Raw genomic sequence first — 15,529 nt, forward strand, 5'->3', positions numbered from 1 at the left:
GCTGAGGTCACCAATGACGGCCATGATGCCATACACAATGGCTCCTCTGTCTTCATCTTATTTAGTACTGAAGTAGCTAGAGACCCTGTGGACCACTTTTTCCTTTTTTTTTGCCGTATGCGGGCCTCTCACTGCTGTGGCCTCTCCCGTTGCGGAGCACAGGCTCCGGACGCGCAGGCTCAGCGGCCATGGCTCACAGGCCCAGCCGCTCTGCGGCATGTGGGATCTTCCCGGACCGGGGCACGAACCGATGTCCCCTGCATCGACAGGCGGACTCTCAACCACTGTGCCGCCAGGGAAGCTCCATTTTTTCCTTTTTAAAACATTAGTTTCTCCTGGTTTTCCTCCTATCTCTTGGGCTGCTCCTTCTCAGTCTCCTTGGCTAGCTCTTGTTTCTCTACTTGTCTTTTAAGTTTTGGGGTCCTTGGCCCTAAGCCCTCATCTCTTCTCCCTCTAAATCTCTCCCTAAGTGATTTATTCATCCTCATGACTTGATGTGACAACTCTATGTTCTCACTCCCAAATGTATAGCTCCGGAGTGTATATTTCTTTGGAATTCTAGATTTCCATTAGGAACTGCCTGCGTGACATTGCCAAAGAGGACTCTTTATTTTGCTCCTATTAACATCTGTTCCTTCCTCAGTCTCTTCCCATCTCAGTTAAATGTCATCTTCACCCTTCCTCTCCCTCACCTCCCACATCCATTCCATCACCAAGTCCTGTTGATGACATCTGTGGGTGTATCTCTGATGTCCCCACACTAGCCCCAGCCCCTTTCCGATTTGTAATCACTTCCTTTCTGATGTCCTCAGTTCTACTCTTAAGGTTATCAGCAGTCATCTTTTTTTTTTTAACATCTTTATATAATTGTAATTTATGTAATTATAAAAGTATAATTGCTTTACATGTTGTGTTAGTTTCTGCTTTATAACAAAGTGAATCAGTTATACATATACATATGTTCCCATATCTCTTCCCTCTGGCATCTCCCTCCCTCACACCCTCCCTATCCCACCCCTCTAGGTGGTCACAAAGCACAGAGCTGATCTCCCTGTGCCATGCAGTTGCTTCCCACTAGCTATCTCTTTTACGTTTGGTAGTGTATATATGTCCATGCCACTCTCTCACTTCATCCCAGCTTACCCTTCCCTCTCCCCATATCCTCAAGTCCATTCTCTAGTAGGTCTGTGTCTTTATTCCCGTCTTACCCTTAGGTTCTTCATGACATTTTTTTCCCTTAGATTCCATATATATGTGTTAGCATATGGTATTTGTCTTTCTCTTTCTGACTGACTTCACTCTGTATGACAGACTCTAGGTCCATCCACCTCACTACAAATAACTCAATTTCGTTTCTTTTTATGGCTGAGAAATATTCCATTGTATATACGTGCCACATCTTCTTTATCCATTCATCTGTCGATGGACACTTAGGTTGCTTTCATGTCCTGGCTATTGTAAATAGAGCTGCAGTGAATATTGTGGTACATGACTCTTTTTGAATTATGGCTTTCTCAGGGTATATGCCCAGTAGAGTCATCTTTTGAAAATGTCAGTTAAACAATGTCTGAACAATATACCCACACCGAAAACACCTGGCTTCCCACCGACACGGCAAAAGGCTCAGTTTCTTGCCTGGCCCATGGGGCCCAGCAGGCGCTGGCTTCTGCTTGCTCTCCAGCCTCAGTGCAGAGCCTTGCCCTCGTGCTCACTGCACTGCAGCCACCCTGGGCCTCTCCTTCCAGTTCCTGCGGGCACAGCGTCCTTGGTCACCTCGGAGCCTTGCCTCGCGGTTCTCAGCTCATCACCTCATTCCCGCACATCCTTTGGGTCTCAGCTGAAATGTCACCACCCCCAATCTCATTCCAATGCCTCCTCCTACTTCTTTTCTTCTCTCCATTCATACTATCCATTTTCTTCAGAGCACTCATCACAGTTGGTGATTATATAATTATTTATGTCTTTCCTCAGGAATAACAGTTTGTCTCCCCAGTGGACTGTATACACTGCAAGGCCAGGACCAGGTCTGCCTGGTCCACAGCTGCAGCTCCAACCCTGCCGCCAAGCCGAAGCTCAGCACATAATTATTGTTGAATAAGAGCTAATAGGTAATGAGCTCTTACTATGTGTCAGGCCTTCTTTTAAGCACCTTGCTGTCTTATTTTATTTAATCCTCACAGCAGCCCCATGAGGTAGGTACTATTCTCCACTTTAGCAATAAAGAAATAATGGCCCAGAGAGTTTAAGGAACTTGTCTAAAGCCGCCCAGCTGGGAAGTGGCAGAACTAGATGTGTGCTCCAGCCCCAAGCTTGTTGTTGCCCTGCTCGGCCGCCACTGAAGGGTGAGTGAACACAGCGGGCACTCAGGGAATGGGGCTGTCTGGGTGATGGGTTCCACTTACAGCTCTTGGGACTGGAGGGCAGGGAAACTCGGAGCCTGAAGGCATTGCCCTCCCTGCCGTGCAGCATCCCTGTGGTACCTCCCAACCAGCCTCCGCCAGTTGGTCGGTCAGAGGGACCCTGGAGCCTCAGGCAAGTTGGCAGTAGGGAGAGGCCCACGGCTTCAAGACACCAGGGAAGGTGGGCCAGGCCACTGCTGGGCAGGTCGCCTTGGAGAGGATCCTCAGTGCTAATGCAGAGCAAGTGGGGAGGGGGCTTGCTGGGATGTTCTGGGCGATATGGTATAATGCTTGCCTACCTGGGACCTTTGGAGAAGGGACCAGAGTGGACGATAAGCAAACTTTAAAAATGGCATCGAATGAACCCTGATGTATGCACTTCCTGAATCCCAAAGCAGGGAAAGTAGCTCAGAGGCGGATGCAGTAGGTGGGCGTGGAGAAGCCACCAGCTGATCCTGTTCTGTCCCACCTTTAAGCCTTGCTTTGCTCAGACAGTTCCTTTGCTTCAAGTTCCCTGGACCCACACGCTGCAGTCCCAAACTACATGTCACGGCCTCTCCGCATCCTGCACACACCCCTGTCCATCACAACCTCTTTGGGGTGAGGGATGAGATTTATCCAACCTTGTATCCCTAAGTCCTCACTGTGTGCTTGGCACTTAGTGGGTAACTGTTGAATCCATCCAACTCCTCTAGGTCCAGACACTTTCTCTCTGTGCTACCTTCCTAAACAGTACATACCTCTGTCACAGTATCTGGTCCTTTGCACTTAAGTATTTCTGTATTATTCTGCCTCCCCAGTTAGAAAGCAAGTTCCTTGGAGCCAGGAGCCATGCCAGAATAATCTTTGTATCGCCAATACTCAGCACTTTTCTTTTTCTCTCGGCACTTTTGTTAAATGAGTGAATGAACTAATGAACAATCTTCCTTCTCCAGTCTCCAAGAGGCCCAGCTTCTGGAGGGTGCTTCTCAAGCAGGTCAGGCTTTGAGGTAGTGCCCCCTGGAGGTGGGGAGGTGAAAACGCAAGTGGAGAGCAGAATCTGGCCCAGGAGAGGGCTTGCTGCTGGTTATCTCTTCTTGGAAACCTCCAAGAAGGTTTCCACCTATCCCACTTGCCCAAAGACCAGGTACAGGTTTAGGGGATCAGACACATGCAGTTGCTTCCTAAATATTAAGAATTGCCTTGAGTGTCTACTAGATGTCAGTCACTGGGTCTATATTAATTTCATTTTTGATACCTATTGTTTTCATTATACAGACGAAGGGTACAGAGGCTCAGAAAAGTGCAGTGTCTTGCCTGCCTTGTTTTATAAGGTGGACTGAACCCAGTGTCTGCCTTCTTGACTATGCCCAGTTTTTATTCCCTCCGGGAAGAATTATAAATAGATATGTTCCCTTCCTGACTATAGGCCTCTTTTAACCAGGCTCCTTTTTGAAGGCAAGTCTTTTTTTGTGATGTGAGCACATCTCTGTCCAAGTTGAGAAAGTCCAAAGAGGGAGGCCAGGTTTGACAGCTCTTAGAACCGACCACCAGGTGGTGCTGTTGGCCCAACATATAGCCTTACAATGTTGGCCTTTGGGGGAGTGCTAAAGTTCTCAAGGAAAAAGCTTCTGCTGTTGTAATGAGACCTATCAGTCCTTGAATTCTGCCTTTTGCCTAAACTTTGTTTCCATAAGTCACCTCATCTGGGCCCCAAAACTACCCAGCAAAGTTGCCATCTCCATTCACTGGAGCCTCAGAGAATTTGAGTAGTTGAAGTTCCCAAAGTTATAAATCAAAGAGCCAGGATTTGAAACCAGATCTGTTTGATTCCAAATCTTCAGATTCCTGGGGACCAGAGGGATCGAGTCCTCACCTGTGAGTTGCACAGGAACCATTCAGCTTCCATCATTTCACTGGCATGGCTTGAGATAGATTGTCCGGGAAAGTTCTGTGCAGTGTCAGGCCCCTGGGCCAAGCTGTAAAGAACCAGGATTTGCCAGGGAAGCGTCTGGGGATGCGGGCATCTCTGCACCACCACAGAGCACTGTGGTGATGCTGTTTACTGCCCTTTCCCCATCTCAGTGGATTCTCTTGCTGGAAACAGCAAGCTCACCTTAAGGTTATGGGATAACTCTTGTAACCTCTGGAAAACACCATTTGCGCCCTCTTGTTTCTGAACGTACAAGTCAGCTCTTCTTTTGATTTTCCTCATTGTTCAAGGAGACACGTGTCGCTCTATATTGAAAGTTGTAATTGCATACACAGAAATAAATTCAATGAAGAACAAGGCTGCATAGGACAAGGGGAGATACAGGGGAGGCACATACCATTTATCAGAACAAGAATATTAATACCTCATTAACGAAATGATTGCTCAGCCATCAATGTCTTGGGAGCCCGACGAGAACCTGGCCCAGAAACAGTCACATTGGCCATGATGAAGCTTCTGTGAACAGTCTAGGATATAAAACAGCCTGTGAGAAAGGTATCACTGTCTTCATTTTGTAGCTGAGACGGGAACACACAGGTTCATGGTTCAGAGTACGGGCTCCAGAGTCAGGTACCTAGATTTAAACCTGCCTCTTCCACTTACGGGCCCAGGTTGCCCTGACACATCAATGCACTGTTAGGCGCCCCTCCTGCCTCCTACCCTAAGGAGGTACTTAGCAGGGGAGGCCCTGCTGTGGGGCAGGCCTGGAAAATATCAGACTTGAGCCAAGTGTTTCAGGGTGCCATTAAAATCTGAAACATTTGGCTGCCTGTTTTGTATCCTTTACATTTCCCATCTCTTGTGACTCTTGAATCCCTACCCTTCCAACGTCTTTCGCCCAAACCGATAATCCTCACTCCTTTCTCCAGCCCCCTGGATTCCCTGCAGCTCCTTGCTCTTTATACCCTTCTCTGGTGCCTCAAAAAAGTTGCTTCGGGCTTCCCTGGTGGCGCAGTGGTTGAGAGTCTGCCTGCCGATGCAGGGGACACGGGTTCGTGCCCCGGTCCAGGAAGATCCCACATGCCACGGAGCAGCTGGGCCCGTGAGCCATGGCCGCTGAGCCTGCGCGTCCGGCGCCTGTGCTCCGCAACGGGAGGGACCACAACAGTGAGAGGTCCGTGTACCGCAAAAAAAAAAAAAAAAAAAAAAATTCCCTTCCCATCACCGTGCCCATCCCATGGCCTCCTAGCGGACCTGAACTTTCTGCTGGGACTTCCTCCTGTTCATAAAGACGTGCTTTGTCCTCCTCCATCCATTTCCCCATATTCTTTTCCAAATAATCAAATAGAAAATATCTGAAAAGAATTCAATGTTTTCTTGGTCTTCCAGAAGAAAGTGGACCCCAAATTTCTTCAAAGTATGAGAACTGAGCTGGATGCTCCAGGCCCTTAGACCAAGACGAATATCACCTCCTAGTTAGGAATATTTCTGGGGTTCTCACTCCCCATGGGGCTGGCTCCTCCTCCTCAGAACTCCAGGCATCCTGTCTTCTCCACAAGTGAGGGGACCAATCTGCTTCAGGATCTGAGCAAAAGAGAGGCCTGTGCTGGGCTCTGTGGTCCTCGCTGGAGCCCAGCAGGAATTGATTATTCCCTCTGTTGTTAAGCAGGAGCTAAACATTTTCTGGTTATTATTTTGATCCTCACAACCACCCTATAAGGTAGATATTTGTGGCCCCATTTTACAGATGCGTTAACAGAGTGCCCAGTTTACTCCAGTACCAGCTGGCAGAGTCGGAATCAGAATCCAGACTTGAAAGGCCTTATTCTTTTTCCTACTCCATGAGTAAGAGCCCAGGGTGGCTGAGGGCACGGAAGCATCATGGAATGGACGGTGTATTAGTTTCCAGCAGCTGCCGTACAAATTACCACAAACGAAGTGGCTGAAAACAGCAGTCTATTCTCCCACACTGTTCTGGAGGCCAGAAGTCTGAAATCAAGGTGTCAGCAGGGCTGCACTCCAGAGGCTCTAGGGGAGAAGCTTTCGTTGTCCCTTCCAGCTGTTAATGGCTCCCGGCGTTCTTTGGCTTGAAACAGCTGAGCTCCGTTCTCTGCCTCTGTCTTCACATGACCTACTCTTCTCCATGTCTCTCCTTTGTGTGTTTCTTATAAGGACACTTGTTATTGGATTTGGGGTCCACTTGGATAATCCGAGATGATGTCATCCGGAGATCTTTAACTTCATTACATCTGCAGAGACTCTTTCCTCAACTATGGTAGAATTCACATGTTCCAGGAGGTGGAAGTGTCTTTTGGGGACCACCATTCAACCCACTAGGGACAGCCATACACCTCCAGGGACAGTATGAGTTCTCCTGTTCTCTGTAGCTCCAACAGCTAAGGTTGGGGCCAAGGAGAATGGAAGCTTAAAGGACGCAAGTTTTTACTCATTATAAATAGGAACTTTCTTGTAAGCCAGAGTTAACCAAGGTGGCCTGTGTCCTCTGTGGAAGCAGCGAGTTCCCGTCATTAAAGGTGAGTCATGAGAGGCTGAATTTAGGGCTGATTTATGCTTTGGCATGGTGAGCACAGGGCATATAATATTGTTGGGAGCCCTTGAACATGTTTTCATTTCTTTTAAAACCAGAAAAAAAGAGCTTTTAGGCTGAATAAAATGTTTTATTATACAATATTCATATATTCATCTGTACACCAGTGTAGTGGTAAAATAAGGCTTTAAATATTTGGTTGATGGAGGAAGAGGTTTACAAAAGCAAAAATGACTACAGCCCATGAATGTCATCATGTGGTCCCGACTAGACTATAACTTAGTGGCAAAAGGATGGGGAGAAGGGACGCTGGTGCTGGAAGGGGTTTGTCACCATCACCAAGACCTTTGTTCATGCCCTGACACTGCCCAAGTGTCTCACCCCCCTGCCACGAGTGCCCTCCGCCTCAGAGAACAAAGTCCTCTTGCTGGGACACCTGTCCTGGATCGCTTGGAGCTGGCACTTGAGAATGGGACCCCCTGGCAGCCTGTCACTGATGACATCTGAATAGTGCTCACCTTTTGTGGGCATTTGTTAGAAGCTGAACCACAATGATAACGCATAGATCCCTTGGGAGAAAGGGGAAGGGAATCTACTTTCTTCTGGGCACTTTACAGAGTTGTTACTTTATTTCCACATTTTACAGATAAGGAAAGTGAGGCTCTGAGAGGTTAAGAAGCGTGCTCATTTCCTGGCTAATAAGCAGTAGACACAGGTCCATCAGAAGCCATTTTTGTCTGCCTTCCAAGCTGGGTATCTTTCCATTGCACAGTGCAGCGTCCATCTTCCTGGACGGAAAAACAGCACAGGATGGGAGTGGGTGGTTGGGAAGGTGGGACTAGAGTTTGGGGTGAAGCTTCTCGTCCTGGATTTTCAGACTCTGGGGCCCAAGTGTGGTTGGATTGAAAGGAAACCAACATGCCCAAAGCCTTCATTCAGGCCATCCTACTGGCCTGGGAGAAGTCACTTCTGCACTCCAGGCTGCGGCATTCTCGAGGGTGGAACCAGAGGAGGTGGACGTGATCCCTAAATTCTGGGGTGACATCCATCTGTTCTTTGGCCCTTCTATAGCACGTCGTCCCAGCTAGCTTGGAGGCCCCTCAAGAGCAGGGAATAAGTCTATTATTTTATGTCCCAAAATTTAGTCTTTCAGCATCATCTTCATGATTTTTGCCTCAGTAGTACCACTTGTATTCCTATTTACATAACATGGTCTTTTAAATGAACTTACTTTTGAAAACTGTTACTCCTGTTCTCAACAATAATATTCATGAAATCATGGGCTCAATTCATTTGTTCACTCCTTCAACAAATCTTTGTTGAATGCCTATGGGCTAACAGGCTCTTCTAGATGCCAGGGACACAGCAAAGAAAAATACAGTCAAGTCTTTACCTTATGGAGATTACATTCCCGGAGAGGAGATGGAGCACAGATACATATATAAGAGAATTACAGATGGTGATAACAACTCTGGAGAAAATTCCTCAGGATGATGTATTAGATCAAAATTTTTGATGCATAGTAAGTGATTTTACAATACAGCCCAATAAATGTACAAACATACACAGAACAGAACAAAAGGGTTGTGACAGTAAAGTGAGCCTTTACTACACATGATGTGCTCTCATATTTCCTCTTCTTTTCTATTATAGTTTAAAAATACACTGGTTAGGGCTTCCCTGGTGGCGCAGTGGTTGAGAGTCCGCCTGCCGATGCAGGGGACGTGGGTTCGTGCCCCGGTCTGGGAAGATTGCACGTGCCGCGGAGTGGCTGGGCCCGTGAGCCATGGCCGCTGAGCCTGCGCGTCCAGAGCCTGTGCTCCTCAACGGGAGAGGCCATAATGGTGAGAGGTCCGTGTACTGCAAAAAACAAACAAACAAACAAACCAGAAACACTGGTTATAAGCCACTAAGACTGACCTTATGATCCACCAGTGGATTGCAGCCTGCAGTTTGAAAAACACTGGAACATCAGCAGGACTGGTGGTGGGACGCAAGACGCTATTTAAAAAAATTTTTTTAATTGAAGTATAGTTGACTTACAATATCGTGTAAGTTTCAGGTATACAGCACTGCAATTCAGTTATATATATGTGTAAATATATAGATACATATAAATTCTTTTTCAGATTCTTTTCCCTTATAGATTATTACATAATATTGAATATAGTTCCCTGCGCTATACAGTAGGTCCTTGTTGGTTATCTATTTTTTTTTTTTTTTTTTTTTTTGCAGTACACGGTCCTCTCACTGTTGTGGCCTCTCCTGCTGGGGAGCACAGGCTCTGGACGCACAGGCTCAGCGGCCATGGCTCACAGGCCCAGCCGCTCCGTGGCATGTGGGATCTTCCAGGACCGGGGCATGAACCCATGTCCCCTACATCGGCAGGCGGACTCTCAACCACTGCGCCACCAGGGAAGCCCTGGTTATCTATTTTATACATAGTAGTATGCATATGTTGATCCCAGCCTCCTAATTTATCCCTCCCCACCACCCCCTTTTCCCCTTTGGTAACCATAATTTTGTTTTCTGTGTCTGTGAGTCCCTTTCTGTTTTGGACATAAGTTCATTTGTGTCTTTTTTTCTTTTAGATTCCACATATAAGCGATATCATATGATATTTGTCTTTCTCTGGCATGACACTATTTTAGAAAGGGCAGCCAGAGAAGGAGCCTCTGAGGAAATGAAACTTGAGCAGAGATAACAGAGCTGAGAAGGAGGGAGCTATGTAAAGACTTAGGGGGAGAGCATTCCTGGCAGAGGGAGGAGCAAGTACAATTCCTTGAGGTGGGATTGAGTTTGGATACGATGTGCTTGTACGTGTGTGTGTGTGTGTGTGTGTGTGTATCTTAACGTGATCCAAGTATTGTAATACAGATAAAAATAATTAATTGTATAGGAATCAACGTAGAAGCTTTCTCCGGGAACAATGTTTATTAGCTTTCTTTTGCTTCTCCAATGAATCACTGCGAACTTAGTAGCTTAAAACAACACAGGTTTATTTTCTTACAGTTCTGGAGGTCAGAAGTCCAAAATGGGTTGTCTGGACTGTGCACCTTCTGGAGGGTCTGGGGGATAATCCATTTCCTTGCCTTTTCCAGCTTCTAGAGGCTGCCCACATTCTTTGCCTCATGGCGTCACACCACTCCAACCTCTGCTTTCATCATCACATCTTCTTCTCTGGCCCTGACCTCCTGCCTCTCTCTTATAAGGATCCCTGTGATCCCATTGGGCCCACGTGGATAATCCAGGACAACAGATTACGAACTTAATCACAGCCACAAAGTCCCTTTTGCCATGTAAAGTAGCAAAGTCACAGGTTTGGGGGATTAGGATGTGGACATCTTGTGGAGGGCATTATTCAACCTCCCACACTGTGTAGAACCTTGTGGGTTGTTGGTGAAGTCTTCCCTGTTGGGAACGTTCTCTTGCATCTCTGTTCGATGGGGTCCACGCACTGAGAGTGCGATACATACTTGCTCGATGGTTAAATAAATAGAAGAGCCTCCCTTTCTCACTTTCTCCTGCTGCCCTACCACGTCTTCTCTATTCTTCTAAACATATATCTGCTCACAGGAGCCACTCGGGGCAGAGACAAACGGGCCGGCGTTTGCTGGTTTGCACAGGACTAGAAAGCTCCCATCCTGCGCTCCTCCTCAGGAAACTTCTTGCACATCTGAGCTGGAAGGGACTTTGGAGATCACAAGCTCACCCCTCTCAATGTGCCGAGGAGGAAAACCTTCCCAGCCCCTTCACTTCTATGGCTTCATTTGGTGTTTTTAATTATGACTCACTTTTATAGGTTTGTCTCGCCTTCAAAATACACGATCCCCCCCCGCCCCGCCTTTCTCATTTTATCCTCATTCTAAAGGTAAAGGGCAGGCATCAATCTTCCCATTTTACAGATGAGGAAAGCTAGGCCCTTAAAGTCAGGGAGTAAAACTGGGCCTGGGACACAAGTGTCCTGAATTCTCCTCCCCCCAAAATCCTTCCATGAGACTCTCCAACTTCTCTTTTATTTTTCAGAGTTCAAAATCTGGAGAGTTTCTAGAAGGGCTTGGAAAGGAAAGCGTGTTTTTGATAGTGCCAAGAAGCAGGAGTAAAAGCCTTTAATTCTGAGAGACAAAATTTAGTTCCACATGTGGGGCAACATTCTAGGAATCAGTATTGTCCAAACTAATATGATTGGTTGCCTACGGAGAAAGAGAGGACCAGTTCCTTGTCCCTGGATGGTCCTTAGCAGAGGCTGGGCTTGGAAAGTGTTAGCCTTGCTTAGATAATCTTTGTGTTAAAGGTTTAGCCGTAGGCTTTTGAGACCCTGGGGGAGCAGCACACCCTCCCCCACCCCACCCCCCGCCCCCCATGGAACTCCGAGGTCCTGTCCTCATCTGTCTCAGGCATCTAACCTAGGGCCTTGGAGGAGGGGACTGGGAAGGGGGGTACAGAACATGGGTCTTACAATGGGGGTGGGGGACTGATGTAAAAGAAAACCTCAAACAGGGAGCCCGCCCCCCTAGGAGATAACAATCGAATTATATACATTTTAAATGGCATTCTCGGGGTCTGAGTGATTTTCATATGAAAACTCAGCTTGGAGTCCTTGGCATCTGTTTCTCCTAAAAGGATAGAAACCAAGAGACTATTTACATATTCTTTGGGCCCTATCACCAATTAAATCTTTTCAGAACCTCAGTCCCCCCTGTCCTCAGGCCCCCACCCCCTACCAACTCTCTCCACATTTAGGATTGAATTTCTTGGCAGACGGTGGCTGCTGCTCTCTTTGGTGATTTATTTATTCAGTTGGATTATTTTTCATCTCTAGGCTGGGCATTGCAGGCCTCGGCGTCCACCTTCTGATCATGGGGAAGTGACCCTGCTCGGGGACCCTCCCCAAACTGGGCTGTGGGGCTGAGCCGGGGACGCATTCCTTCAGGCGCCGAGAGGGGCCTGTCTCCGTGTCATCCCCTCCGCAGCCCCGCCCAGCCCTCCCGCTTCCCGACTGTGACAGAGCTTCCTCCGGGAGATGAGGGCGCACAGCTGGGTGACGTCACCAGGAATGCACAGGGGCCCGCGCAGGGGCCCGGAAGGAGCAGAGATGAGATGTCACTGGGAGCAACTGGACGGTTCGTTTCATCATTTGCTTTAGAGACAATCTGGTCCTACAGGGACTAAGGAATCTGCTGAAATATCTAAGAAAATGGTGTCGGATGGAATGCGCCTCCCAGCTCCTCCCTCCTCCCTGCCCTCCCTGCTCAGTCATCTGTCTCCAGGGCTTCTGTTCCCAAGAGGGGGCTCGAAGAAGGCTTGGAGGAGAGGGCTTGGAGTACAGCCCTTTGAGCCAGGCTTGACTCCGTACTGCCCCTGCTACTTATCAGCTGTGTGACCTTGGGCATGGCACACAACCTCTCTGAGTCTCCCCTGAGGCACCCAAAAAATGGGGCAAACAATGGGTCCTGCCTCCTGGGGTATGGAGAATGAATGAGTTGGTGCCTGCGGAGCTCCCAGGACCATTCCTGGCATGTAGTAGGGACCTAATAGCTGAGGGTCATTAGTAGTAAGCTGTAATCTTAGAATCAAAGGTTGAGCCCTGCAAATGAGACACTCAGTTTAATTCAACAGGTCCCTGAGTCGTGACTGTATCTTGACTATGTACTGGGGAGGTGGAGGCAAGAGGGTGACCTTGGACTTTAACCTCACAGAGCCCCATGGATAAATCAGATGATTTATCTGCAAGGTGAAGATGACACACATCTCAATGTGGTTGTTGAATTGTGGAGAAGATAATGTATGAAAACTCAAACCATAGAGAGAATACTCCATGCATGAGAGCCATTATTAACTATTTCTATCAATATACTAATCTACTAATAACACCCATAACAATAACAATAATACTCATAATACTACAACCCTTCTAGTAATAAGACCCAGTTCCTGCACTCAAGGAGCTCAGTGTTAAGTGGGTGAGATGGGTCAGTAAGTGGAGAAAGAGAAGGAAGGGAAAGGTGGTCTCCAGCACAGTGGAGCTGGGCCAGACAGCCAGGGTTCACGCCCTCTCATGTGATCTTGGGTGAGTTACTTCCTGTCTCCCTGCCTCTGCTTTCTCATCTGTAAAATGTGGGTGATAATAAGACCCACTTTGAAAGGCTGGGGGGAAGATGAAATGAATTAGGCTGTGTAAAAAACCATGATAATGTATGGTGCCCACCCTGTGGTTAGCACTATCGAAGCATCAGCTTCAACTGTCATCAGGACACAATTAATACTGTGTGGGCATAAGGGGAGTCTTCCCAGGAGGCGTGACATTGATGTTGGGCTTTAAAGGTTAAGAAGAAAATGTCCACGTATGGGTAGGAGGCATTCAGGTTGAGCTAGGCCTTCCAGGCAAAGGGAATGGTCTGAACTGGAAATTCGAAAGAGGTGGTTTATTTAGAACATGAAGATCTGTGCCAGTGAAGAGAGTGTAAGGGATAGTAAAAGAAGATGAAGCAAGAGAGGGAGGCCGGACAGTGTTTAAGAATCTGCCTGCCAATGCAGGGGACACGGGTTCGAGCCCTAGTCCAGGAAGATCCCACATGCTGCAGAGCAACTAGCCCCCGAGCCACAACTACAGTAAGGTCCCTTATGAATAAGCTGAGTTCCAGCTGAAGAGAGGGAGGCCTGGGTGGGCTGGTGAAGGAGCTTGTACCCTAAGGGAAGGGGGTGATATCTTCCCTTGGAGATGGCAGCAGATCTGGGTTCTGGAGAGAACAGCCGGGATGCAGTGAAAAGAATGGTCTGAGGCATGGACTCTCCATCCTGCCTGCTCATCTGTGTTTCCTGGGAGGGAGGGGTGGTTTAAAAAAACCAATGTCAAGGTTCTGCTCCTGACCAAGTAAATAAGATGGGATGGGACCCGGGCAGCATCTAGTTGTTCAGCCCAAGTTGGGGGACCCCTGGATTGGAGGGAGCACAGCTTGGAGGACATAACAATACCTTAATACAATTAGGAGGTGATATGGCCTGAACCAGAATAGCAGGGTAGTGACAGAGACAGAGATAGAGGGGATGATGGTGGTGGCTGGGAGCCCTCTGGTCTTCCCCTTGGGAGCCACTGGCCTCTTCTGTGGCGCTTGGATCCCATTCTGATACAGAAGTCAAGAGGTTGGCTGTCAAGACCCAGTATTTCTAGGCATGTGCATTTTGACAAGCCATTGGGAACGTGAGCTAAGCCAAGAAGGATTCCCCAGTTCTCCCCAGTTGGTGAGGTTGTAACTCCATCCTCCTCCTCATTAGATAGTGTTAATTCACCAGGCTCTTTGCCCAGGGCTGGCTCTGATGTCATGGGTTACTTGTCTTGGTGGGGTTGGCTGGGCCTGGGTCGGCGTGGGCTCAGAGGCAAGCTTGTCAGCCTTTGAAATCAGAACTGATAGTTTTAATTTTATTTCAGCACTGTTTTTTTAAAAAAAATATTTATGTATTTATTTTTTTGGTTGTGCCGGGTCTTAATTGCAGCAGGCAGGCTCCTTAGTTGCGGCTTGCGGGTTCCTTAGTTGTGGCATGTGAACTCCTAGTTGCAGCATGCATGTGGGATCTAGTCCCCTGAGCAGGGATCGAGCCCAGGCCCCCTGCATTGGGAGCATGGAGTCTTAACCACTGAGCCGCCAGGGAAGTCCCTATTTTATTATTATTATTTTTAAATTTTTTATTGGAGTATAGTTGCTTTACAATGTTGTGTTAGTTTCCACTGTACAGCAAAGTGAATCAGCTATATGTATATATACATATATCTCCCCTCTGTTTTGGATTTCCTTCCCATTTAGGTCACCACAGAGCATTGAGTAGAGTTCCCTGTGCTATACAGTAGGTTCTCATTAGTTATCTATTTTATAGATAGTATCAGTAGTGAAATCAGAGCTGACAGTTTTTAATAACATCAAATTTTAAGATTCATTTCTCATGTAGATGCTCTGGCAAACATTTCTCAGGCAGGGCAGGTGGTCTGCTTTTGGGCCCTCAAGGCCGCACAGCCCAGCCTCAGAACACTGACCTAATCCCCTTTCACTTTTAAGGCCCACAGACACCGCCATTCACATGATGCCATGGTTCGGAGGCTCCCTTCCCCAGTGCCTCCCGAGTCAGTCTTATCATGGCTGAGCCAGGGCTCGGCTCCGCCGGGGGCCACGCTGGGGCCTGCTGGTTCCCGCTCTCCCCCTGGCTCTGGGCGTGCTGTCCTTTCCCCTCCAGTCTGCCTCAAGGCCCTTGCCATTCATTTTTCACACAGATGATTCTGGGAGCACAGGCGTGTGTGTGCTTGATGACTAGGAGAAAGGGAACCCCCCAAACTGAGGGCGAATAAAGTGTGGCCTGAGCACTGGACTGGACATCAGGAAAGACAGGGTCTTGTTTCTGGGTTGGTCACTCTTTCACTTGGGTCTTTCGCCTCTTTTTTTTTAATATATGTTTTCGATACGCGGGCCTCTCACTGCTGTGGGCTCTCCCATTGCGGAGCACAGGCTCCGGACGCGCAGGCTCAGCGGCCATGGCTCACGGGCCCAGCCGCTCCGCGGCATGTGGGATCTTCCTGGACCGGGGCACGAACCCGTGTCCCCTGCATCGGCAGGCGGACTCTCAACCACTGCGCCACCAGGGAAGCCCTTTTGCCTCTTTTCTTTGGGCCTCAGTCTGCCC

Source organism: Hyperoodon ampullatus (genome assembly GCF_949752795.1).
Source record: "Hyperoodon ampullatus genome assembly, chromosome: 19".
In the NCBI taxonomy this organism is placed as follows: Eukaryota; Metazoa; Chordata; class Mammalia; order Artiodactyla; family Ziphiidae; genus Hyperoodon; species Hyperoodon ampullatus.